The sequence below is a fragment of the Opisthocomus hoazin genome, chromosome 9, assembly GCF_030867145.1.
Source record: "Opisthocomus hoazin isolate bOpiHoa1 chromosome 9, bOpiHoa1.hap1, whole genome shotgun sequence".
In the NCBI taxonomy this organism is placed as follows: Eukaryota; Metazoa; Chordata; class Aves; order Opisthocomiformes; family Opisthocomidae; genus Opisthocomus; species Opisthocomus hoazin.
In genome coordinates, this window is record NC_134422.1 from 39,835,211 (window position 1) to 39,862,093 (window position 26,883).

The 26,883-nt window shown below is 37.3% G+C and overlaps 1 pseudogene; it reads right to left on the bottom strand.

Annotated features, from left to right (window-relative positions):
* Window positions 1-26,034, bottom strand: part of LOC142362448 (E3 ubiquitin-protein ligase ZSWIM2-like) — a 122,431-nt pseudogene extending 96,397 nt beyond the window's left edge.
* Window positions 26,035-26,883: the final 849 nt, after the last annotated feature.

The window sequence follows — 26,883 nt, forward strand, 5'->3', positions numbered from 1 at the left end:
CAGAGCTGCAAAGTGAGTTCTCCACCCAATGCACTGATTATTCAGGTTCAAGAGATTTGTTTTCCAAATTTTCCACCCAATGTGTAGGGACAGAACACTTGGAATGACACAACTACTTTCTGTTTTTGTGGGAACTGTTGCTATGAGCAGATCCTAATCCCATATGTAATGTTTCATTTGCAGAAAACAAAAAAAACCTAACAACTCCTCACACACTACCCAGATAACAAAGAATTATTTATGACTCTTCTTAAATCATTTGAGTTTGTCCAGAAACACTTGACTGCTTGATAACCTCAAAGCAACATGAAGATGTTAACCTTTTATATGATCACCTGTGCAAATGGTCTTGTCTCAGAATGAGTCCTCACAGCAGAGACGTCTGGACCGGTAAACTCATGTAATTCCTGCTTTAACTGAAGGATGGAGTAGCCATAGTAATAGAAAGTTCCTTTTTTGTGTTCAGTACTTTCTCCTCAGACTACAGTTGTGAAGCTCTGCCGTTGTCATAACTTCGAAATTTTTGGAGCAAAATGCTGACTATAAGAAGCTTACAGCAACATTTATAGCAAGTGGGGGTCAGTTTAGCTGAGTTAAAATCTTAAAGCTGTACAGTATGCATCCTTGGAGACAGTCAAAACACAACTGGAGAAGGCCTTGGACAACCTACTCTAGTTGATGCTGCTTTTACAGGAGGATTGGACTAATCGATCTCCAGAGGTCCCTTCCAACCTCAGCTATTCTGTGCATCTGTGTTTTTTTGGTGTATGATTGAATTTTTATCTTCCCTGGATGGTAAGATGTGAAATTAGATGTGATCTTTGCAGTGGGGCCAGTGTTCTACATAAAGGAAATGTGGTGAAGATAGAGAAGTAAAAAGAGGGTAGATCATTAATACAGCGTGATTACATCTTATTGTCCAACTTCTTTACCTTTTCTGTTTTTCAGAGTCCAAGATACTTAGGATAAGAAGTCAATGTTGTCCTCATATACAGATTGTAGACTGTTTAATGCAGTCGTATTTGCATGAAGCTCACAACACCTGTTTGACATACAGCCTTTTAAAACCTACTCAGCCTTGAATCTAAAATACCACCCTAAAGTTACAGCATAATCAGTGAGTTACCATTGTACAAAAAAGGCACAGTTAGTACCAGAGCCTGTAGAAACAACCTTGGAAATTGCAATAATGGATGTCTTTCTGTAATGTTATGGAAAGCAAAAGTATGCTAGTAGGAGTTAGTTATTAATTTTCATAATTGCTGTAATTATGTTCAGTAATTAATGCTAAAAAGAAGGGAAATGTAACTGAAAAGGTTGGTGCATCTGATTTATGGAACAGAACCCAAACATTTAAATTATCTGAATATAATGTTTTAATGTGAGATCTTGATGTTAGTCCATTAATTTTTCTTGAGGAGTTCTGTAACTGCAAGTTTGACGTTACCTTGTGAGTTGGATAAATGTCTCTGTGGAAGTTCCATGACCTGTATAAACACCATTGAAAGAGGGAAATGACAGATTCTGGCTAGTCACTAATCACAACAACATTAACATTCCTTCACAGTGTAAATTAGTCTTTTGGGCCACTAGTGTAATTTTTACTCTTGGGCAATTCTTCTTTATTCAGGATTCTCAGGTGTATTTTACATGACCTTTTAGGTGATGTTCACTTTAACGTTGTGTGTCAATTACGTGGGCATTAAAAGTAAGACACACCATGTCAAGTAAATCTAAGCAAAAAGGAGAATGCTTCTGACAGTGGTTTGTTGTTTCAGAGTATTTTAGGATTTGAAGAAGTTACCTTTTTAGAAAATCTCTCCTATTGAGATCCAGCATTTTAAAGCACATTATACTTTAAAAAAAAATTGGAACAGTCATGATTTTTTTAAAACAATACTTGCCTTACTTGAATTTAAACTATTTCTTAGTTATTGTTCCTGATTCCACTTCTGGAGGTGTCATTGAAATAAGAAACAGGGTTTTTTCTTTTTCCTGACATTAACCCCCATTCCAAACTTTCCTATCTTCAGTATGAGACTGAGGGCAAAATGGGAAGCTGTAACAGCACTTGTGAGGAAAGAAAAATATGCTGTTCAGATGTGTTTTGAATTTATTTTTGATGTCTGGAGTTACAGGATTGATGCTTATTGTAACCATGTCGCTTCTGGAGCTTGTGTGGGTTTCTAGGCTGGGCTTTGTGTTAGAGGTTTGCACCACTAAAGCGTGGGGATTTGCACTGATTCTTAGATAAAGAGGATGTTTCTGGGCTAAGCTTAAGTTGCTACAACCATGGACCAGCTGGTGTGGTAAAGGGCTAGTACAGGATTAGAAATTATTAGAAATGTCTCTTCTAATTAGAATGAGAAACATCTAGGGAGTTGAAATATGGAAGCTAGGAAGACGTACCTTTCTCTTTCAACTGTTTCTGAATTTTCTGTTATATTTCTGTCAGAATGACTCACTAACCATGAAACCTGGAGATATATTTGAATAAAGTTACAATAGAATTTCCAGCCTGTTGCAACAGATTAAGCTCAGACCTTTACCCAAGAAGGTCTGCAAGGGAGTGCCCAAGTCTTTGCTCAGGGAAATGTTAGCTGTTGCCAGCAATAGTAGTGTGGTAGGAGGCACAACTTATAGAGTGGGGAAAAGGCAAGCCATTCTTGCAGTACCTCACACAATAACGCTCTTTTACAGATCAGCCTCCCCCAGCAGAGCCTGGAACTCTAAGTGCATTATCTTGGTATCCTTATTATACAAAATTAGTATAATGAGGCAAATGAGGATGCTTGAAGAGAAGGGGCTATAGAGAAATATGTAGCCAGATGGGGTGGGTTCCTCTATATTTGGTACCAGTTGTTGAAACCTGACAAGCATTGTGAAATAAAAATCAATGAAGAGTTGGTTTCTTTCCATCCCTTAATTGCGAAGAAAATGGAATATGCTGGCAGCTTGAGATTTCACATTGTTACTTTTCTGTGTTGCTTAAAATAGCAACCCTTTTTGCTGATTTCTAGGCAATTCAGTTTTCAAATGCACTTGTCCTGTCTCTCTTTTTCTAATGCATTATGGAAAGTGAGCAATCAAGGAAGGAATCATAGAATCATAGAACAGTTTGGGTTGGAAGGGACTGTTAAAGGTCATCTAGTCCAATTCCCCTTGCAGTTAGCAGGGACGTCTTCAGCTGGATCAGGTTGCTCAGAGTCCAGTCCAACCTGACCTTGAATGTTTCCAGGGACGGGGCATCTACCACCACCCTGGGCAACCTGTGCCTGTGTTTCACCACCTTCAGTGTAAAAAATTTCTTTCTTATATCTAATATAAATCTACCCTCTTTCAGTTTAAAGTCGTTACCCCTTGTCCTACCACTCCATGTCCTTGTAGAAAGTCCCTCTCCGGCTTTCTTGTAGGCCCCTTCAGGTACTGGAAGGCTGCAATGAGTTCTCCCTCTTTTTATCCACCAGTACCCCCAAGTCCTTCCTGGCATGGCTGCTCTCAATCCCTTCATCCCCCAGCCTATTCTGGTAATGAGGGTTGCCCTGACCCATATGCAGGACCCTGAACCTAGCTTTGTTGAACCTCATGAGGTTCACATGGGCCCACTTCTCAAGCTTGTCCAGGTCCCTCTGAATGGCATCCCAGTCCTCAGGCATGTGGACTGCACCACTCAGCTTGGTGTCATCTGCAAACTTTCTGAGAGTGCATTCAATCCCACTGTGTCACTGATGAAGATATTAAACAGTTCTGGTCCCAGTAACGACCCATGACGGATTGTATGATGTATCCAATGCCTATAGAACAGAAACTCAGAGTAGAAATACATACACCCTGAGGACTATAAAATACCTACATTTTGAAATAAAACAATCAGTTGAAAATGGTCAATTGGACCAAGATGGGGCGGGGGAGAGAGAAAAAACATTTTTTTTGTCAGATTTCTCTGCGCCTTTTAGCTATGCAGACTGAGTGTAAGATAGTATCACCAGATTTGTTAAGAATAACAGAGTGGTTTAAGCTTAAACTCTAAATTTTGTTAATAGTGTTTTATTATTTATTTTTATTTGTTGCCACTGAGGTCATTGCCACTTCTGGTGCTGCTAAAGTCTTACACCGTTCCTTCCAGAACCGGTCTTTGAATAGTTTCTGATTCTGAACTGCAGTGATATTTTCAGATGCAGGTGCTCCTGTGGTCTGGGTGTTCATTTGTGTGGCTCATGGAACTGGATTCTCTCATATATGTCAAAATTCATGAGGGTGATTCATCATGGTGGGATGAATTACCTTCTATCAATCTGTTGCCTGTTAGGGATATATGATTTTTAAGCAGCCTTGGTTACGTGAGGCATGTGAGAGTTGTTGATATTGTGGCGTGATTCTTCCAACTTGTATGATGACTTGAGTCTCAGAGACAGGACTGAGCAGTTTTATAAATAATCTCAACCTTTCCGCTTTCTACTTCCACAGAAGTTGTCCAAATGAAAGTGAATGTCCCTGGAGGAATGTCCAAAATATTACATTCTATTCTCTCAGCATCCTATTTTTGATAGCATCAGAAGTGTTTTGTTCATAATGTACATGAATAAGCTTCCTGCAGATAGACAGCCTCTATTAATGGAGTATTTTCATTTCCTTTGTAATAGACCGTAAGACCAGTAGATACTGTACCTCAGGTTGTGCTCATCTGATAGTACAAAATGGCTTACTGCACAATAAGAATGTCTGAAGAAGTAACTTCAAAAAGTGCTTTGTCATATACAGCAGTGTTAATTTGTGCTTAGTTGTATGTATTAGTTTTTTGGTTTTAGTATTTTAAGTTGCTTAAACAATTACGTGTTTGCAAAATGGGCCTCCCTTAGTAAGAATCACACTTAAATCCCTACACATATCTGAAGCTGAACACACAAAACCAGAGGCAGAAAGCTGTAGGACGTTTCCTATAAGCGTGTCAGAAAGGTTAGGGTCACGTTAATAAAAGTAGACTATCAGCTACTAAACTGAGTTTTGAATTGCTGATCCGTGAGCTGCTTGCAGTCCAGACACTTGAGTTTAAAAAAATATTTTGAGAGAATTCTGAAATTATTCTTGCTACTGTAACTACTTGGAATTGCTTTTGACTTTTGGATGATTAGCTGTTCTTTAGTACAATGACCTTTACTTATTGATGAACAGGGTTCCACAATGGTCTTTTTCTTTGACTTTTAAAAAATATTTTTAGATCAGATGAAAAGTTAATGACTATTAAAGTGTTCACATGTGGGTGATATTTACAACAGAGAAGAATTGGGGTTTTGTTTACATTTTAGAAACTTTAAGTCCTTACCTTGTATATGTTATTTACATAAAAAGCTGAGAAATGCCTATAGTTGGGCTGAGGAATGAGGAACTTATGTCTTATTCTTCAGCCCAGCTGTAGGCCAAAGTGGTGAAATGAAAAATGTTCTTTGAACAGCATGAGAATTTTGCCAGTATCTACAGAAAATAATTTTGCTCTACATACTGTATTGCATGGAAATGTTTCTTTTGTTCTAGTTTTAGTTAATAGTAAATACTTGCCATAATTATATGTTTGCTCCTTCAGCGTGGGAAAACCTCACTATAGAGAAGAATGGTGATTTCATTGTCTGCTTGAAATCTATCAAAGAAAAAAAATCAGAGGTTACGTATGCTGTGAAATACTTCTGTCAGAGGGACAGTCAGTCCATGCATTTATTTTACTGTCATGTCATGTGTCTTCTGCAGGTTCATACTTCCTTTGAAATGCATTTTTCACAAAAATAAACCTTAATATTCTAGATATAATCCAGATTGAATACATAAAAATGAGGAATACTTTTAAGTGTGGAATATTTTTGTGTGGAATACGTCAGTTTTGAGGATTTTAAAAAAATGCTTCTTGAAAACTGTAAGGGTGTAATCAGAGTACAAAGGTGCATGATCCCTCCTCCCCAGTAATCAGTAAAATATCATGGGTAAATGTGTATATTTATGTCTGATTATATCATGAGAAATTCAAGGTCATGTCAAGCTTAGTGCTAAAAATAGAAATGTAAGAGGAAGCATTTCCCTTGGGTTTTTTTCCAACATCCAACATTTTTTTTTTTCATTTATTTTCAAACACACTGTAATGCAAGTCAGACTCATTTTAAGGTCGTAAGTGAAGATAAAAATATCATCACAGCGTACATCTCAAATAGAAAGGTTGGTCTAACTAGGGTGGTTTTAGTCACCCCTAAAGGTTCTAGTTCTGGAAGAACCAAGGGGAAATGAAAAAATAGAGGTTACTTGTTTGACATCAGCTTTAGAACTCAGCAAGACATAGAATTACCCATTGTCCGAGGACTGGGTTTCAGAGAACTCTTCTTTTAGAATTCAAGAGTGATTGAGGTTGCAAGGGACCTGTCGAGATTATCTAGTTAAATGCCCCTACTCAAAGCCACATCAACTAGAGCATGTTGTCCCGGGCCATCTCCATTTTGACTGTCTCCAAGCATGCAGATTCCACAGCCTCTATGGGCAACCTGTTCCAGTGTTTGACTGCCCTCACAGTGGTTGAATAGCAGGAACTAAACCTAAATAAAATACTGGAAGTTGGTCTACCATCTAAGTATTTTTTGACTAAGAATGTCAATTCTGTACCTATCAGCATATGTTTGTAGCAAATTTGTGTTAGTTTTGCAGTTGTACACTATTGTGCAGATCAGACTGTGTGTATGGCAACTGTATGCAACCAGTAGATTGGAGTAAGTTAATGGTCTTACAAGCAGCTATTTGCATCAATGGTAAAAAAGTTCAGTAGTTAAGTATTGTTTGAACAATATTTCTAGCATTTTAAGATTTTTCTTCTCTCTCCAACTTGGCTTTGATTTATTAATTACAGGAATTTGAATTTAATTTCCAAAAAGCACCCAACTTTGCTGTTTATTTGAACTTTATGTCATTATCTGAGCTTCCCAAGTATCTTGAGATTCTGTAGTTGTAGTGTAAATGTCATGAGAATAGGCTTGTACTGACTTTCTTAAGTTTTAATACTTTTGGCTTCTTATGGTAGAACGTTAATCTTAAGAATTGTATTATTCATTTGAAATTACAGTGATTAATTTTATAAATTGCGTGAACTAACAGATCTTTCAGGGTCTGAAATAGAAATATAGAGAAAGAGGAAGTCTTTTAGCTAAGTTTCAAAGCCTTTGACTAAGACGGTTTTTTATAATTGGGAAATCATCACCTATTCATTAATTCCTTAAAAGGAGATAAAAACGATCATAATTTTTAGAAAACCTCTGAAATGTCTGTTCTGTGCTTCTTCCATGAATCAGTTCTTTTGGAAAGCTTCAAGATCTCCGTAATGTGCAAATGCTGTGGGGCTGACTGGTGTGGCCTCACACAAAAGAAGGTTCTGAAATGCCTTAGGGGAGGGACTTGGCCTTGGACTTTGTGTGATTCTGTTGTCCAAGACAAGATTGAGCAATCTCAGTGTTGTTGAAGGGAGAGATGCTGGGCACACTACTAAATTGCTAGTGTGCATTCTAACTTGCATAGTACAACACTGTGGAAAGATTGGTAGCAGTGAAGAAAACCCACTTCAACTCCCTGTGGGGACCGGGCATGCGGTAGACAGAAATTGGGCAGAGCAAGGGTAGTGTGATTTGATGAAGGTCGCGGCAACCTCTGTCTCTCTCCCCTCTCAATCCCCCCTTCCCCTTCAGTAGTACAACTGCAAGTGTGTAGTTTTATGACAGTTCAAGGGAGCAACTCACCCTTTGTGGTCAGTTTGGTGGTAACACACTTCAGGGATGGGCTTAGGAACATGTCCTCGCTCCAAAGTCAATGCAGGTGTGAAGGCACTATAAGTCTTTTTTATGGTTTGTTCTTAAGGCTGACTATAAATATAGTGGCGATAGAATTGAAACTAAACCAAACAGTGTTTTGATTTTACAGTTTCAAGGACGCATAACTTCAGTGTTTGTGTTATGCATGCAAAAATTACACAGTGATATTAAAAAAAAAGGAAAGCAACTTCGTGATTTGATTTAAGTGCATTTTTAACAGCATGTGCTTTTCGGTCAGCACATTCTGGTTTACATAAACACTGTACTGGCAAATGGTGAGTGACAAGGAGTGGCCAGTTAACATGTAATCACTGAATGAGTCATGAAACCAGTATTATAATAATTATGCCACTATGAGATCAGGTTTGCAAAGCCCTGCATTTGCAAATATACAAGTCAGTGGCTGAGAAGGTTTGTTGTTGTTCTTTTTCTCAATGTAAGTGAATTGCAAAAAGAGACCTGCAAAAGAAATCGGTCACACTGAAATGAGAGATGGCAAAATGCAAGTGCCTCCTAGCTGCAGATGGTAGACATGCTGACTAGTGGTTTTGTGGGTGATTTACAATACAATGAAAAATACCTGTTGTATTTTGTGCTTACAAACATGTTGATAAAGGTGCAAGGCCAGGCTGGGATTTTCTAGTTGTTTGTCCCATCCTGGCAGTGCAAAGAAATCCAAAAGTCTCATATGTAAGCAACCTGGACTTTTCTTACTGTGAGGAAAACCCCTTAATGGTAATAGCCAACGAGGCCCATTACATGGTTGTATGTGCTGCCAGTCTGCAATACATAATTATGTATCATCATATACAATCACATATGCAACATAAAAGGGTAGGTTTAGAGAACTGGTGGACAGGAGGAAGGGACAGTTCAGACCCTCAGTACTGGGAGGCCTGGATGACCTTTCCGTTATGATGGTTCAAGAACATCCTATCAGGATTTGACACTTAGCGCTGTTTTTTTATAATCATACAACATCGTACTGTGAGTAATGCCCTAAGAAGGGTTCCAATAGAATAACTGACTCTGTTTCCAGCTTTGTCAATAACGTAAAATCCTGGGTATTTAAAAAGTGAAGCTTGCTCATGCAACCTGAAACTTTATGCTTGGAGCTCTATGTGTTTAGGAGAACTTTTGATGTGTATTTTGATTTTTCTCTAAATAAATCTTTTCGGAATTTGCCTGTTGCTGTTCAGAATCCAACTGTGATTTAGTATGTGGGAATTACAAAGATGAAATAAGGAGAAAAAAGTAAGAGAGTCCTTATTGATATTGTTATTATTATCCAAATTAAAAAAAGTAATGACGTGGGGGTTAGATTTAAAAGCTATGCCCCCCTAATATAATTTCAGTTTCATTTGCTATATGTAGGTAGACCTCTTAAATTCTGAAATGTGCCAATTCTTTGTGCACTAGTCATTGCCAATGCACATTTTCAATATTTAGTGATCCAAATGTGTAAACAGATGTTGCAACTTCTTATGAACTTTGAAAATCCATTTACACATCATTGAAAGTTAGGATGGCTTCTCTGTGCCTAATTGTCATCTCTGAAGGAAGTAAGTCAGACGTAGAATAACTAATACTAAGCAGGTATGTTGTTAGATGTGAAATCAAAATTAGGTATTCTGTTTTAATCCTTCTCTTTTTTATGCTTGGTTGAATGCAAGTAGTGTCTGTTTATAAAGAAGTGATTAGTTCTAGAGTACTACTTATTCCCCTCATTAAATCATATTTGTCAAAACAGAATCATTTACATAGTAATTAATTGTGATACTACATATAGGGGGCTGTTATTTTCATAGTATCATAGAATGGTTTGGGTTGGAAGGGATCTTTAGCGGCCATCTAGTCCAACCCTCCTGCAGTGATCAGGGACATCTCCAACTGGATCACGTTGCTCAGAGCCCTGTCCAGCCTGAGCTTGAATGATTCCAGGGATGAGGCATCTCCCACCTCTCTGGGCAACCTGTGCCAGGGTTTCATCACCCTCATTGTAAAAATATTCTTCCTCATATCCAGTCTAAATCTCCCCTTTCACTTTAAAGCAGTTACCCCTTCTTCTGTCGCTATGGGCCCCGCTAAAATGTTTGTCCCCATCTTTCTTATCAGCCCACTTCAGGCACTGGCAGATGCTCTAAGGTCTCCTCACAGCTTTCTCTTCAGGTTGAACAGCCCCAGCTCTCCCAGCCTTTCCTCACAGCAGAGGGGTTCCAGCCCTCGGATCATTGCTGGGGCCTCCTTTGGCCCTGCTCCAGGTCTGTCCTGTGCTGAGGGCTCCAGAGCTGGACACAGGACTCCTGGGGGGGGGTCTCACCAGAGTGGAGCAGAGGGGCAGAACCCCCTGCCTTGCCCTGCTGCCTACGCTACTGGGGATCAGTTTTGATTCAGAAATAAGTCCCTGGAGCAGATACACTCTTGCTGAGAAAACTGTTTCCTTTTTGGATTCGTAAGTAAGGCACGTGGAAAAAATAATGTTGAAGAGAGCCACAAAACTGCTTTTATTAAATAAATTCTTTAACTAAGTTATTATTGAAAGATATGAAGAGCAAATTGACCAGCTGTATCTTGCTTGTTTGATCAAGGATTTCATGGCATCTTGGCCAGCAGGTCAAGTGCCTGTTATTTTTTCTTTATCTTAACTCAGTGAAATTCAAAAACATGACTTCAAGCAACAGATTACTGTTAGAAAAGTGACTTCTATGCTTGGAGCAGTGTGTGCATCTTATTATTTGGAGTTTGTTGTAATCTTTCATGGCTGATGATTAATTGCATAGGCAAAGTGTTATCAAAGGAAGCAGTAACTCATGTGACAGTAGTTTTTGTTTCTTTTCCAAACATTGCATTTAATTGCATATAGTTGGGAATGCTGGCATAGTTATGCATTGATTGCAAGCATTTTAACTCCAGTTAAGTTAATGAGCAGAATTTTTTGAGTATTATAATCCCCAAAGCTGCCATGATTTCTGCCATTTGAAATAAATACATCTATTTGTTCAGTGACAATAGGTTTTAAACCAGGAGAAGTTCATCAAGGAAGAAACTCAGAAGCAGTCTGTAGCACTACACTAGTTTCTGCTACTCAAGAATCTGATTCACATTTTTTAAAAATGTATTTTGTTTGGGGCAGTCTGTAATTTAAGAAATAGTTGATTGGTAGGTACAAATGAATCTGGTTAAAAATAACATCAAGTTAAAATGAAACTGTGAAAACGTTCCTGGAATAAAGGATCTCCCTGCAGTTTCTGGGGAAGCAGGAACTGGTGCAGGAGGTGCTCCAGTGAGTAGGAGGCAGAGTAAAAATGCCTCTCTATTGCGGTTAGTAACCCAGGATGCTTTGTTCTTTTGGTCTGCGTTCGTTTCCACATGTGCTGTAAGCCAGCAGCCAGAAAAGCAGACTGAATTGTTTTGCTTCACTTTTCGGTCAAGTCATTCCCTTAACTGCTTAGGCCTGGAGGATGTGCCTCACATTTCACGCATTTTCTGATGGCAGTTAATCCCATTCTGCGGTCCAGCGAGAGACAGAAAGCAAGTTTATTTCCCAGTTTGTGACAAGTTGTCATTCTGCTGTCTGTCCCTCCTCTTGCCCAAGCAGAGCGGAGAGGCTGGCTTTCCAGCATGTGAGCTGATTTATGCCATGTGTCTGAAGTCTGGAAATTATAGCTGCCTTTCTTCGCTGCCTGATTTTCACTTTCCAGGAATCTGATTACACAGAAATAAGCTATTATTATTTCTTGTGAAGTTTCCATCCTAGTTTCAGATAATAAGGAGATCAGAATAAGAACAGCAGAGACTTTCATGTCCAGTTCAAAACCTCATGTATATAGACATGTCATTACAGTCTGAAATTTCCTCTTCCGATTTTTATGAGCCTTTTCTTTTGTTCCTAACAGGATATGAGGGCTTCTCCTTTCCCTAAAATATGAAGAAAGAAAAAAGTGGTGCTATTGAAGTATTTTGAGGTGTTCTAGTCGTGAAACTGTCCAGAGAACATAAAGGCAGTATTTACTTGGCTGGAGGGGGGGGAGCAAAGAAAAAGAAAGAAAAGCAACTGTGGAAGCAAATAGAAACATTGAAAGGAAAGGCTGTTTTGCTGAAAGAGAAAGAAATGCTAGCCCCATCAGCCACGAATCAGCCTAATAATATATTATATAATATACATGTATTATATTATATAATATATAATATTTCATTAATACTTCAGGTCAACCTTTAAAACAAGTCTTCTCAAAATTCAGACTGAGACTTAAGAAACCTGAGAAGGTACTGAAATCTGTTAATAAAACAATTTATGTGGCTCTCTTTCCAACTGTTTTATTTATCATATCGTAAACTTTTGAGATTTTTTTTGTTTGAGTTTTGTGTTTTTTGTTGTTGTGGTTTTAGCATCTTTGAAGTCATTTTGAAACATGGAAAACTATCAGGTTGGTTGTTTTTCAAAACAGATGTTTTACCTTGACTACAGAATTATGATGGTTGGTCGCATAGAACAGAGCAACCTGCAGAACTCATCTCAGAATGTTCTAAACAAAGTATAATAGAAGACACTTCTTGGTATGTGAACATAATTTGATATTTAGCGGAATATTCAGTCGAACCACCATTCCCATTTAATTGAGAATATTCGAATACTTTGTTCAATCACTTTTACTTTTAGATGATGAAGAGGTAAATACAAATCAATTAGCTGTTTTTAAATCAGTGATCATGAACATGTTGTCTGGCCTGCGTGCAAGTGGATGAACTACTTTGCTTTAAAGCTTTTTAAAACTATCTAATCCTGGGAAGCTGGAGCCTGCAATTTTCTGTATATCAGCCTTAATAAAGATTAATGAATTCTAGCTATGGTGAAGAAGCTTGTCTTCTGTAAGTGAGATATCTTCATATAAACAGCTTTCTCATTACAGTAATTATTGAATCAAAGTCAAGGCAGTCATTTCAAATATGTTGCAGTTCTGCTCTGGAGTGCTGTGCAGAATCAATGCAGCAAAGCACTGAAACATATTTATGAATGAATTCTCAAAAAACATTTGATGCCTGGCCAGCAAAGCTTTGTAGGATTGGGGCCATTTGGGCAGGCATTGTGCATTTCTTTGCAAGCTCCATTCTTCCTGTGGTGGTCACCTTTGGTTTCTTGAGGCAGAGATCCGTGCAGGTCCGTGCAGCTGGAAAAGCTTCCTGCTGCTTGCTCTGTTTGATGATTCTGCCTCTTCAGGTGGGATGCAGAGCAAACTGCAACAATTCAGGTAAAATTACCTTAGGTGCTGAATTCAGACAACTTTGGCAGGAGAACATCACTGTGAGGGCCGGATATCAATTGGATATTGCTGCTCTTCAGAGATAGCCACGTGATTTCCACAGGACCTTAGCAAATATATATCTTTAAAATGACAGGAAGAGAAGGTTGAGGGCACAGATGGAACAGACTTTTCACTGCTCTCCTGTCTTACTTTTCCAGCTCATTTCTTTGCTGTTTTTTTAATCCTCTGTTTAATTTCTATAGCAATAGAAAGCGATGCTTCCCCATACAAGAAACAAAACAGCTTGCGCCCTGACAACAGAAATCAGCAAATGCACACAGCTAGTTCAACAACTAACACACAACAAACCTTTCAATTAGCTCATAAATTTTCAGATTTATAAGCAATATTCAAAATAATTAATATTAAAACTAGTCTTATACAGAAAAAACCAAGGATGTTCACAAACAGCCAGGATTCAGTCTTTGAAATACCCCAACTTTTTCTGCCATCCAGTGCTTTTTACTTTTTAAATGAAAGTGTTCTGTAAGCGCCGTTTCTCAGTTGCAGATAGGCAGGGTTATCTGGATTGTGCTATTTATGACATCATAATTGGAATAAGAAATGATCAAGATAAATATGAATGCTGTGGGTAGTAGAATACAATAAATATCTTGAAGACCTTTGCCATCCTTTGAACATCATTTATGTTTACTGTTGAAAGCCCAATGAAAGCAAAAGTAAGTATCCTGGGTTACAATATGCAGGTAACTTTTTGGATTACCTGGAGCACAGGAGGGTAAGAACTCTCTAAAATAATGGACGAAAGTGTAGCAAAGCCCAACATCTGGTACCTGACAAGGGAAAAATTAAAAGAGAAATTAAATGCAAATTATGAAGAGCAAGGTGTGATGAAATAGCTTATAAGTAATAATTTCTCCCTTTCCTAGTCTCTTCAATTCAAGACATGCTGGGTTTTTTTCTGGCAGAATTCTTGCTTTTCTTGTGACAAAAAGAAAACTAGATGACAGTCAACCATGCAAATATGTTACTGACCAGTTTGCCTTAACTGCTAGTCCCTAAACTACAGCAAATGAACAGCTGAATCTCATAGACCTCTGTTGCCCATGCATCCTTGTGGGGGTGGATGGCAGGTCGTGGTTAACCTTAGTTGCTATAATCTTTGTTCATGAATCAGGATTTGCAAGTTACTTAAACCTGGTATCTTTTGTCATTGTGTTGCATCTTAGAAATCTAAAGAAATATTACTTTTTTAAAACTCAGATGCAGTCACATTTCTCCCAGAAAGCATCTACAGTGATCGTGGTGGTGTTACAAAAACTGAGGCATCAGAACAGCCTGCTTGAAATGTCATTGAGATGTTGAAGGAGAAATTAAATTTGAAAGTCAGCACAGGACTGGATACCTGCAATGCACCCGCACAGCCTTGCCATGGTAGAGATGTGTATCAGGATTTGTTTTCTGAGGCTTCTTAGACCGAAATACATACCCCTGTGTTGACAGTGCTAAGTAACTCATGAAAAGTAGTATCTGCTGTCCTAGTTCAAATAGGTCATTATTATCCATGAACAAATATGAAGCTGACAATTAGTGACTGCTAAGCTTCCTTCTAGTTATTCTCTTGGCCTGAATCCTAAAGACACTACATTACGAGTGCAGAAATGGAGTCTTGGGGATTGTTTTAAGTGCTGAAGTCTCCCTCCCTTAACTTACTTCCTCCTTTATCAGACACACAGCTGATTAGATAGGAAAGCATGCTGGCTGGCGCCTTCCCATCCCACTTGTTTTTGTACCTCACTGCTGTGTGGTGCTGGGTCGTGATCCTATTCATTTTTCATGACCTTTCCTCATTACACCCTTTTTAATTGCAGCTTGTTTCTGTGACCTTGGAGTCCTGCAGGCCAATCCAAAAGATCAGGCAGTGTGTTTTTAAGTTACCTTCTGAAAAGGCTGGGAAAAAGAGGACATTTTTCAGCAAAGAAGTTTGTGTGTGTATGCGTAGCTTTTGCTTTTTTATCGTATAATGTTTGGCTCATTGCTGTTTCTGAAACCTGCTAGCAACTTCATGAATTCTGGTGTTGAATGACTCTTGTTTACAAAAGTTTTATACTTTGTATAACTGTGGCTGTTTTATTAAAAACTGGCCATCAACTAACACTGCATAAATATCTTTGTTTCACAGGTTTTCAGTGCCACTGCTTTGCTTCTTGTTTCTATACTGAAAAATCATGCAGCTGTAGTCGCTTTGAACTTGCCCCTGTTTATTGCAGCCACAAACAAATTAGATCATGTGTTGAACTTATGCTGTAGGCAATCAACTGAATTAAAAATATACCTATACACCTTTTGATATGCTTTACCACATTTAGATACCCTTGAACAGATATTTTATTTTGATTGTTGGATTTGTTTAATGTTTTACTCTCAAATTCCCCATGCAAAGTTTCAGTTGATACTCAAGTAGTTTAAAAAGTATTGTGATCCTTTATTGACGAGGAAATGGATTATTACTCATTAAAACTACTTCCTTCCCATCTAAAACCATCTTCCTATCAAGTTCAGAGCCAAGATATGGAAATTGTACACTGTGTTTTGAGAAAATACTGAGTGCGTCTACCTGTGTAAGGGTACAAGAACGTATTGTTATGGACCCGTTCTCCGTGTGTTCCAAGTGGGCCGGATGTGAGGCACTTCTGGCCAGGAGTTGTGTAAGCTGATCTGTGTGTAGCTGAGCCTGAGTTAACATACCTTGCCTCTCAGCAGCGAGTTAAGGCTGCTGCATGGCTTCTGGATCGGAGCTTTCTTAGACCTGGTGAGCCGGGTGGAGCGGATGCACGATTGTCCATATGCAGTCATGTGAACATGCACTCCGTGCTCCCTGAAAGGGGTTGAGAGCTGAGGGATGAGCATTCTGTGTGTAGACAGTACAAGCCTTACAAAAGCATTGTCTTTAGGTTACAGCTGGTGATGCTGGGGGCTGGTGTGAGGTGTAACCTTTAGCGGTCTGATGCTTGGATGCGTTGCGTTCTTACAGCTCACCATAAAGGCAGAAGAGACAAAAGAAAATTGGAAGGTGGAAAATCTGGATTCATCCAGGTGCCTACATTTGTATATAAGTTGCCTTACTATAGGCATTTGAATCCATCAATTCTGACATTGATGTATTTTATTATAGAATCCTTTGGTAGATCCAGAGACAGATGTAGCTTTGATGTAATTGGGGAGGTTCTTGGAGCTAAATGTCCTCTTTATTTGGTGTTTGTGCCTCAGAGGCAAATTAGACTTCTTTGTACTTCACTAGTGGTGCTTCCTTTCCATAGCTCCTCTGCTGTTGTAAATCAGAACAGTCTTGGGATTGAAGCAGAAGGACAGTGGTCACAAGATACAGGGATGCAAATATTTGTTTGTTCTGCGTGTCTCCACTTTCTAATGGCAACAATACTTGGAAGCATAATAACATGAATAGTAGAGTACCTTAATCGTAAAATTCCTTTGAATAAAACCTTGCCGCTCAGTGTTTGTAAAAAATGGTAGGGTCATCCATCCCTCCGCGCCCATGAATTCAAGTATATTTGAGACAGAACTTTCATTTAGAAACATGTAGAACTCCAGCATAATTTAAAATATTGCTACTGTTAGTTGCAGCTTTACTCTCATGTGGTGGTTTTAAAGGTAGTACTTCTTTTTTAGAAGGACTTGTTACTTTTTCTTAAAAAAAAGTAGATGCATGCAGGCTTTTGACACTAATAACTAGTGCAGAGAGAAGCATTTTTCTGTTATCACTTACTTTGGAATAAAACATGGTTTTGAAGTTTCTCAGAGGATTCACTGTAACAGGGAAGCAACTGCAGTCAGACCTAACATTTATGTCTGTCAGCCTTTACACTGCCAAATTGTTAAATATTAGTAGATCATATATATCAAGTTCTTAAAATAATATTGGCTTTTATTATGGGTTAAGTACCTGCTGGCCTCAAAAGATTTAGTTCCACTGGCTGTGAGGTTTTGTTACAGCAGTGGCAAAAGATTCTTTTGTCTTACAGCTAAAGCTCAAATATAAAACTACAGGAAGAACTTTGAAGAAAACTTAGGCTTAATTAACATATGCTGCTAGTGAAGTTAAGGGGAAGTTTTTCTTCTATTTCAGCTGAAACATAGCAAGTCCCTTGTCAATAGCTTTTGAAAATCTCTCTGCAAAGGTAATTATTTAAAAGAAATGGAATTGTAAGTTCTGTCAACATTTCATTGCTTCCTTTGCAACTTGCAAAACCTATTAAACCTGACTAACAACAACAAAAAATGTGGTTCATTAACTGCCCTCAATTCAAGGTCTTCCTCTGACTTCCTTAGGCACTGGTGTAGGCTCCTAGTCATTAAGCATGTAAAGAACACATGATTTGTGCTTAGAAGTATTTTTTTATAATTAATTACAGCAATTTAATAAAACCATGTAATTTTTCTAGCAGCAAATCTCACTTTTTGAAGTGCTTAGTAACTAAGGGAAGTAAGTCATGTTTAATAAATTTTATTCTTTTTAATTTTTGCAAAAAGAATGTGAAAAATGTACCTCTTGCCTTAAAACATATAATTCGGTGTAAGTCAAGTTTATGACAAAGCAAGAGACAGTATCTGTTTTAAGGAAATGAGAGCTTCACTACTTGTAATGACGTTGTGGAAGAAACTAAAAAATGAGTAATAGCCTACCACTGATGGTGCTGCCCAGTGGTGATGACTGTACCAAGGGATAATCCAAACAAAGTCTTCCTCATCATTCCTGGAAACAGCTCCCATTGTTCTTGTTCTGGCTGCTTCTGGTGAGGTAAGGTAATAATGGGAGTAACGCTCTTCATGCGAAATGTTTCCGAGAGTCCCACGTTTGTGAAACAGACTGAAAGGTGATAAGAAAGTCAAAAGAAGTTTCGAGTATTTTCTTACCCAATCCCTGAGCATGGCTGAGCACATCTCCTTTGTAATTCCTTGTAAGAATTAAGAGTATGTTTGATCTGTGCAGAAGACCTAAATACACAGCCTGTGAAGAGTGGGCTGGACATTGACAACAGCGGGACCTGAAAGTAATTTCCTTTAAGTGACTGGGCTGCATGAATATGATTTATTTATTCAGCTCATATACAAACTGATTTATTTTCTTAACAGTCAATATGAAAACAATTTATTTTAGTATGCAACAAAAGAGGCAAATTTGTTTCCGGTCAAATCTTAATGTTTTATTCACCTTTTTTTTTTTTTTTTTTTTAATGCCAGTTTCAGCCAGCTGTAATAAAAATGAAGAGATTGCTCAAAAACAACCAGGCCAGGGGCATTTCCTTTTGTCTACAACATTGTAAATAAGCAGTCGATGGGATGGTTGGGGTGCCTGAGATTTAGTGTCTGCGTTAGTACTCGTGCTTTCATTCTTTGGTGTAATTAATGTTTTTCTATTTTATCTAAAATAGAAAATTTATGCAGGAAATTATTGGTGTAATTAATGCTTTTGTATTTTATCTAAAACAGAAGAATTTCTGCAGGAGGAATTGCTTTTTTATAGGTGCTGTAGAGTATAAGAATCTCGTGTAGGAGACCAAGGAATCAGGAGGACCATTTGACGGAGATATTTGTTCTGACTCATGCACAGAGAGGCATTGACCCTAATTCCCAAATATCCTGGCTGTGCCATTTGAGCTCTGAATTGCAAGGTGGAAGGTGAACAGCAACACTTGGCTTTCATTTTTTTTAACTGGTTTTGTGAATGTAATCTCTCAAAGTAAGAACCATTTCAACACTGGTCCCCCACTGCTCCTCTCCTTACCCCTTTCTTCCTTCTCTTCCCTTTTCTTTATATCTTTTCTTCCTATTTAGAAAATACAGATCAAATATATAAATATTTTCAGTTAAATTTTTGGCTTTCCAGCATTTGTAGTCAGCTGTAAAATTATCGTGAGAAGCTGAATACAAGCAACATTTATGAGTATATTATATATGCCCATAACCAATAGCTATATTGATTTAATAAGGACAGAGTTTGTAGGCAGTTGCATGTCTCTCTTACTACTTAACTTATATTTTTTAATTTTTATTTTATTATTTTATAGTTTATTTCCACCAATAAAAATGGTCACTGGTATACGACGCAAATTGCCTATTGTTCAGATTTTAGGCAGTACAAGATTTAATTGATTAATTTCGTTAAAATGGATGAAACTAATAACAACATAAAAATGTTGTTTGCTTTTCAGTATTAGATGCTTAATTAGTAATTTGGCAGATACGACAAGTAGGGAGGGTATTTCCTGATGGTTGACAATTCACCCGAGTTAAGCGCCAACAGCAAATCTAAAATCCCTTAACTGCCATCAATTAATTACCAGGAAATACCTGGCTCGGGTGGAGTGGGTCGTTATGCTTCTATTCCATGTGAAACTGTGAAGGGTGAAAAGAAATCAAAATAATGCACAAAATGGATTGTACAAAGCTAGTACAGAGACCAAACTCTGTATATTCACTGTAGTTGTACAGTGACACAAATAGGCCATCACAGTCCTCCTGTTCACAAGCACAGCTCAGAGACACAAAACCAGAACTTCGAGGTGCCTTTAGGTTTAGAGCTGCAATGTGTGTAACCAGGGCAGATGTTTACAATGGGACAGCGCTTTCTGAAATGCACAAGTGAACAATAAAAATGTCTCCTGAAGACTGTCTTCTAACCCCTATTCTTTAAAGATTACGTATTATATTCATATTTGAGAACAGTTTTACTTGGTAATACTTCAAAGCAATGGTACTTATTCACACAGGATAAAATTAGGTTACAAAAAGTGTTGCAAGTATCAGGAATGCTAAAGCCTGTCTCTGAGTTTTATTCCATTATTTTAGGTTACAGTCTACAGTTGCTCATTTATTACTGTAAATTGGTTTACTAATAAAAATGAAAGTGTGAATAGTCCTTGATAGCAAATCATGTCTATTTCACTCCAATTATACCATTATTTTCCAATATTTTCCTTACAACGAACATAGCCATTCTTCTGGTGACAATAAACATACGCAAATAAGAATGGATACATGTGCGTTTCATATCTCAGACTGTGTAGAGATTTCTGTTCGGTTTTTGTGGATGGATTTGTTGGCTAGCTTAGCTTTTCAAAGTAGGTTATGTAATTCACTGCTTTTTAAAATTCTTTTGTTGGTTTAGGTTGCAACTTCTAGAGGAGCTTTCCTCTCCCCTCCCGCCTCCTTCAACAGCAATATAGAGTTATATTTGGAATGTACTTACATGCACACATTCAAAGTTCAGCATTTCAAATGCCCAAGCCTATTTCAAGCTAGAATGATAAAGTTTGTTAAAGAGGAGAAACATAATTATGCCCTGTCATATTTTGTAACAGGATAGTGTATATATGCAGTTATACTGATCATTTTATCATTTCCATTTTTAAAATTTTCCATTAGTATGTACAAACTCATCATAAATACAAGAAATCCAGGAATGTAATTTAGGCAACAGCGGCACTCTAAATGCTGAGGACTTTCACTTAAATGTTTATTAAATAAAATCACTATTTGGTGAGGATTTTGCGAGACCAGTTCATGTACACCAAGACTCTTCGTACTGTTCATAAGTAGATTTGACAGAACATCCAGAAATGCGTTAATCAAGGAGCAGTTCCCCCACCGGCCTTCACCTGGACGTGCAATGCTTTCTTTTCATGTCCTGGCAGCATCAACACCTGGTGCTTGCACCCTACAATTTTTCCATCGTTGGACTTTCAACAGAATGCATGCAGAGATAGGAAAGTTATTTTAGGCGGTGGTGCAAGAGGTGGAGACACAAATGGGCCTGAGAAAGAAAGGGGGAACTGTAGGAAGTGTACAGCAAAATAGTTCATTTCCTTATATTTATGAAATGAGTGAGTTCCCACACATTATTTTTGACCAGAATTGTGTTATATTTTTTGAAAACCCTTGAGAATCAGTTGATACCAGGGATAGATAACTCATTGAGCCACTGGAACCTCGCCTTTTCTTTAATAAAATAATTCAGGTTTGTTTTGCCAGGGTGCTGTGTCTCAGCAACATTTTACCACATTTAGGAAGAAAAGGAATTCTAATGTATCTTAAAAAACCCTAAAGAATACTACTGTTATTCAGTGGTTAGTTGTTTAAATTTAAACAGTGTTTTCATGGGACAGGAAAAAAACTACTGATAAGAAACAATGTAGTCTAATGGTAAAGATCTTATGATTGTGGGCTTTTCAGTGATCATTCCAATAATTCACGTACTTTCATAACAGAACAAGATATCTTGTACTTATAAATGAAGGGTGGATATTACTTCATAAACTACGTACAATGCCTTTCAAGCTTTTTGTTTAGATGCTGTTTAAATACGCAGCTCAAATCCCACTGTCACTCAAATGAGTGATACAACTTCAAAGACATCAAGAACACACCCGCTTTATCTGATCTAGTAGAGATACAATGGGACAATGAATACAAGACCGTTTTTATTTTTTCAGATGTAAACTTAAGGATAAGAACGGAATGTATGGTATTGCTCTGTTTTCCCTGTGGAACACACCTAGTAAATATTGTAGTATACTTCTCTTTTTAATGAGGATGAAATTGCAGATTTTGTTTGCAGCCAGATCCCGTTCAGGAAGTTCAGCCGTATTTCTTTTTAACTAGATGTCTAAATTACATTTCTGTTGGAAAAGTTAACATTATATGGCCTAAAATTCAGAGCTACTGATGGCCTAGCCTTGTCCTAAATCTCAGAATCACCAGAGTGGTTAATATAATACTGTTACTAGATAATCTATTAATTTACGGCAGCCACATTTAGAAGGTCAGACATGTAGACAAAAAAGAATTTTAAATGGTCTGATACTAATTGGAATATATTCTTCATGAGGAAAACTGACCAAATATTTGAAATTTGGTCTCTTTTTGCCAGACACAGTTATCTTTCCCAGAAAATGCAGGGACCATCCATTTGAGTACCACTGGAGATCAAAAATAATTGTTTATCTGAACAAAAGGCAAATGATTGATATTATGGTGTTTGTTACAGAAAAATATGTCCTTCAAGTTTCTTGTAGGTGATATTTCTTTCTAATCTTTCCTTATTCAAAGTTGCCTTGGATCTAGTCAGAATAATTATGTTGTCTCCTGATTATTTGGTTCCATTTCATTTTATTGCATCTATGCAGTGTGAAAAAAGGATACTGTCCTTAATATATAGTGGTCAGACGCTCTGCTGATGTGCTAAAGGAGAATTGTATTGGCTTTGTGCAGATTGTAAGGAAATAAATTTCCTTACGACTTGTAATGAAATAAAAGAGACTAAATGCACTAAGATGTACTTATTATTTTAGAAAAAGAAAAAAAAAGTATAACCTCTTGAGAAGTTTCTGCGAACAGATCGATAAGAAGATGTGTGATTTACAAGCTGCTGACAAACAGCCGTTTTGACAGACTATGGTTTCACGCAGCAAAAAGTGAAGCACTGGCAAATTTGCACGATGATGCGTTTGACTATGACTTAATAAAAGCCATTTTGAACCCCGTGAGATAGAAATGTCGTATAGAAATCTATACTTTGTAACTTACCTAATACGATGATTAGAGCTACTGTTAAGGGAATAATAGTTCTTGCTGAGACAGAGAGCAGGAAAAGGTTCTAAAATTGCTGATGGGAATCTTGGAATTGGATTTCTTACAGATTGCTTTGGTCATCATGCGATTTTCTTTCATCATTGCACACTGAAGCTTGCTATGAAATCAGATAATATATGAATTTTATTTATTATAGCCATTGTAATACAATTAAGTCTGTATCTGATTCAGTTTGCAAATACAGAATGTTTTTTATGATATTTCCATTCAGAAAGGTATTGAAGTGTGTGGGAGTGAATATGAGAATATTACTTTCTTTTTTTATCTGTACTGTTTTCCAGTAACTTTCCCATCATATTGATTGTTTGTACATTTAACATGGAGCAAATTACTTTGGCATTTAAATGAGTGTCTGGATGTGAAGCTTTCAAGCCCTTTTTTTCCGTAAACTTTACTAAAAATCTTTACTAAAGTTTTTCAATTTTAACTTTATTGTTTTCTTCACCAGTATCACAAGTTCCCTTAGATGCTGTAGAAGTATTTGTTCTCTAGCATAAATGATGATATATATAGTAAAACACTCATGTTTTGTTTTAATCGTTGGTAAAGACATATTCTATTCAAAAGACACATACTTCGAGTGTGTATTTTGAATAAAGACATTTTTATGAGACTAATTTTTAGACCAGTACTTTAAAGTCCATGTGATAGATCCTCCGCTGGTACAAATCAGTGGAAATATATAAGACAACATCCTCTGGTGATCTAACACTAGGACCTCTTCCCACATCCCTTGAAGATCACAGAATAAGAGTGATTACACTTTTAAAAGACTTCTTTAACTTGACATCTCAGACCTTCAAATTTACCCGTCATGACTTCTTCACCATAATCTGTGCAAAATAATGCTGCTACACAGGCATGAGAAATTAAACCTTTGCCTGTGTTTTCTGTGTCGTGGCTTTTCCCTGGTTTCATCTGTAGACGACCGGTGTATGTCAGGTACATCCAATGTAGTTTAAGATGGAGCAAGTGGGATATTCTATCCAATGCATCTCACTCTAGTGCCCAATTTTAGCTGATAGTTGGTTTTGCTGTTTTTATTGAAATCGACAGTGTTTTCCAAGTGATAGGATTATCAGAACACACTGGGAATATGCAGGTGTAATTATAGAAGGAAGACTTTTGTCTTCAGCACCTTTACTACTGCCAAAACACGTAAGACAAGACACAGCTCAAAATTCAGATCTTGTGGTGTGTGCAGGTTGGCAACCATGGGATAAAAGATGTGTTGTTTTCACCAGTAAACCAGACATCTTCAATTTATGTATCACTGGCACATCTTGTCAAGACAATTTCAAGGCAGTTCCATACACTAAAAAAAATATAATACTCTACTGAATTAAATTCAACCTAGTATTTTTATGCTTAATGTTTAAAATAATAGTTACGAAAAAAATATTTTTCATGACAAGAAATAATTTGCAGTTGTGCTTGACTTACACGTTTTAAATACTTCCTTCATCACTCTGCATTTTTTACTGATTTTCAATTCAGCTGTCTTTATTATCTACTATTCATAACTTTCTTTGTTTGCCTTTTGCTTTAGAGACAATGGCAATTGTCTGGTATTAATTCTAACTTCTAAACAAAGCCAAGCAGTAGCCTTTCTGCTACCAAAATGTTATCAGTATATTTATTGTATGTGGTAGGAAAGCTCCAGGCTTAATCTGAAGCTGTATCCTTGCAGGATTATGCGTATGCACACTAAAGTTAATCCTACTGGAAATAAAAAAAACCAAATGCAAGTCTTCCCATCAGTGTGTCAGTCTGGACAGCTCAAAACAAAAATTTACATTGCTGTTTCTGAGAAAGTATCAAGTATTTAGATTTTTTCATTTTTAATGATAGTTACATGTGTAAGGGCTAGACTGAGTAAGGTGTTAGTTTTGTCTAAGAATGAAGTCCTCAAAGTAGACTCTAGGCAGAGGGATAATTACCATAAAATACACACATCTTCAAGAGGCATCGGAATGAAAGGCTTTTTTAAGTGGACTGTAACAGTCAATCATCTATCATCTTATTCCACCGCGTGAAACATATTCTTTTTACTCAGAAAAAGAGGTAAAAACATGCTAGGTGCTGAAAAAGATGAAGCTGAAAGGAAGAGATGCGTGTTTGAACTCCCATGGTCAGAGGACAGAGGTGATTTTTATACAGTTTCTATATTTGATTGCCTCTATATGTCTTTCATTGAAAATGGAAGTTGCAGTAATCATATTTTGCAGGACTCAGATCTTGTTAGTGTATGCTAGACAATGTTGTGAATCTGATGACTGAATCAAATATCAAAAGGTAGACGACAAACATTTCATTTCTGATTCCTAACTGGGTTTAGGTGAGCACTGCATTGGAAGTGAACGGGAAGCTGCTCTGAACTGTGGATGTTCTGGAGCTGGACAGATGCAGAAATCAGTCAGTTGTGTCAATGCACAAACCCCTCTAATTTCAGCAGCAAAGGCGGGTGTTTGGCATGTCAGTTTGAAATTCGAATGACTCTGTTTCAGGCAATTCTTCCACAGGGTTCGTTAGGCCTTTCTGAGCTTAGCCTTAATCCTTTGTATGACTCTAGAAAATTTTTGTGATTTTTTAAGTTTCACTTTCCTTCCAAGTAACCATACAGTCCCAAAAAGACAAAGATGTTGTATGATGGGTATTTTATTCTAGGGGTAGATACAATTCAGGACAATGCAAGACTTTGCTCTTAAATGATGCCTTGAACAGATTCCTCTGCTTCCTCTTTCTCCTCCCACCACAATCCTTTCATATCCTGTTAAATATGATTTTTTAAATGGCAAAACAGCTGTAACGTTCTTGATCATTATTTGGTTTGTTCCCGGCTTTGTAATACATTCATATCACTACTTCATCCCGAATCAGATCCTAAAATTTCTCTCCTCCATTGTATTTCTGATTCTAATTAACTTATTCATTTATTCAGAATGCGGAGACTTCCATTAAGATCTCACAGTTGTCATGTAGTTGAGGAACACCATTTCTCAGCTAGTTTGTCAAACTGACAAAATGTACGTGACTAACGTACATTTGCTCGGTTGCAAAGCTTTTGTTTTGGCAGGTTCGTCATCGATATACAAAGTATCTGTAGCATTCACTGATGATCTCACAAGTGGCATATGTCTTATCCTATTGCCCGTATTTTCATGTTTTACTTCATCAGTTATGTCATTCTTTGACGCTTTTCCTATTGCGTACTCATCACTTTTCTTATCTCTTTCCACATTTGTTTCCTTGTGGCATTGCCTCATTCAGTACATTATGCCCTCCAAGTTCCTTGACAGCTTCTAGATTCATTTCTTTTTTCTTTATGTGAAGGTTTTGTCTAGCCTTTGATTTATTTCCCTCTTGTGCCAGTTCCTTTCCTGCAGTTTCAGTTATACAGCGTTCTTTCAGTGGTATGAACAATTCCCTGTGTTTACTGGATTGCATACCATCAGGATTTTTCATAGTCACTTTCTGGGATTTTGTATTCCTCTGTTTCTAGGATTTTTTATTACATCTGGACTTAAAATCTTGCTCAGCTCAACCATATTTGATTCAGGACATATATGAGTTTTAAATATACTGAATTCCTCTAACCAAAGCTTATTCTTCGAGTAATTTCTCAAGCAAGGTGCTTCTGCACCCTGCTCCATGCTCTCTTTCTTTCTCCACCACCCTATATGTAACTTGCCCTTTTTAAAATGCTTTTTATCGTTTCTCTAATTCATACATAAAAAGAAGCATGGTTTTCCATAGCGCTAGTACTTTTAGCATAAATTATTGTCAAAAAATAATTTTTGAGATTGTCCACAGTAGGTACAGATCTTGTGCTAAAATCAAGGGAAGAATTTTTTCCCCCATGAAACTCCATTGATTCACAGAGAATTACTTTGAACTCTTGTTTCAGAAAATCTCTTTTTTCCTTTGTTATAAGTTACATATGAGCAATGTAGATTTTTCATAGGTTTATTAGAACTTCATATGAGTCTTTGTGTCATTTCAGTGTTAGAGGCATTGTGGATATTAAAGATTATGAAAAAACATTGCTAACCAAACATATTTCTGGTAGAAAAGTATGTGAAAATATAGCCGTATTTGACACTTTTTTTTCTCTT